This window comes from Ochotona curzoniae, unplaced genomic scaffold, assembly GCF_017591425.1.
Source record: "Ochotona curzoniae isolate NIBS_2020 unplaced genomic scaffold, NIBS_Ocur_1.0 contig_2692, whole genome shotgun sequence".
NCBI lineage: Eukaryota > Metazoa > Chordata > Mammalia > Lagomorpha > Ochotonidae > Ochotona > Ochotona curzoniae.
Genome location: NW_024465556.1, coordinates 14,241,410 through 14,242,924, shown reverse-complemented (window position 1 = coordinate 14,242,924; position 1,515 = coordinate 14,241,410).

The following is a 1,515-nucleotide window of genomic DNA, read 5'->3' as shown; positions in this document are numbered from 1 at the left end:
GGCTGAGTCCCAGCAGCTCCACTTGTTGTCCAACTTTTTGTTAATGTGTCTGGGAAAGCAGCGGAGACCTAACCACTAAGGGGACCCTGCATCCACAGGGCAGATCAGGCTGCCCAGTGCTGGACATTGTGGCCATGAACACTCTCTGTGTGTGTCTTTGTGTCTCCCTTTCTCTCTCTGTTAACTCTCTTCCTCCAGGTCAAGTATTGCAGTGTCTGCGTGTGAGTCCCAGCTCCATTTTGCTTTTTTGTTGTAGTTTTTTTTTCCAGTCCCACTCTTGATTCCAGTTTCTTGTCAGCGCACAACCTGGTAGGCAGCAGGTCATGTCTCAAGTACTAAAGTCAGTGCCACCTTTGTAGAAGACTCAGGTTGAATTTCCAACTTCAGCTTGGCCCAGTCCTAGCTGTTGCTATCTGGAGAATGAACCAGAAGATGGTAAGACTCTAACTCAAAGGCACAGGGACCAGAGACAAGAAATTGCATGTTATCTTTTTCCGTTTTCTTTTTAATTTTTTTTATTGGAAAGATTTACAGAGATAGGCAGAGGCAGAGAAATATCTTCCATTTGCGAGGAGTTTCTTCTGGGTATTCCACACTGGTGTAATGTTCTAAGGCTTTGGGCTATTTTGGACTGCTTTCCCAGGCCACAAGCAGGGAACAGGAAGGGAAGTGGAGCAGCTGGAATTAGAACAGATGCCCATATGGGATCCCGGCATGAGCAAGGTGAGGATTTTAGCCATTAGGCTACCGCACTGGGCCCGAAATTGCATGTTCTTAAGACTGTGGGGTTATTCTTGGGGTTGGTGGAGAGTACAGCTCAGTAGAACTTGAGAATTCAGTAGAAGGGAGAAACTTTTCCAGGTGGGTCTGAAATGGGCAGAACTGTGTTAGAGCCTGGTGATTTGGGGGGAGAGTGGAGGAACTGGTGCGGAGCAGAAGCTTAATGGAAGTTTAGGTGGGAGGTTCGAGAAGCCACAGCTTGGTTAGGTGAGAGACTCCTGGAGGGAGTGTGGAACCTTTAGCTGCTTGTGTAAATGGTCAAAGGCTGGTTAGCGGTCACTCCGAAGGTCGAAGGAGAGCTTTCAGAGACGGCCGATTTTGATGCCTGACACCCCATCCTGCCCTCCTTCCCCTGGCACCCCGGCCATCCCGCCCTCCTTCCCCCGGCACCCAGGCCATCCCGCCCTCCTTCCTCCGGCACCCCGGCCATCCCGCCCTCCTTCCTCCGGCACCCCGGCCATCCCGCCCTCCTTCCCCCGGCACCCCGCCCTCCTTCCCCCGGCACCCCGGCCATCCCGCGCTCCTTCCTCCGGCACACCAGGCGTTTGCCAAGCGGAGGTGGCAGGGAGCCGGAGAGGCCTCGGAGACGTCCCCGGCCCGGCTCCCAGGCCCCGCCTCCGGTGCGCCATCAGCCCGCGCCGCGCCGCTCGGTGGCGCGGACTCCGGCTCTGCGTCCCCGCCAGCTCCAGTCATGCTCCCGGCCTGTGGTGCGTGAGGTGGCCGCCGCCGCAGTTC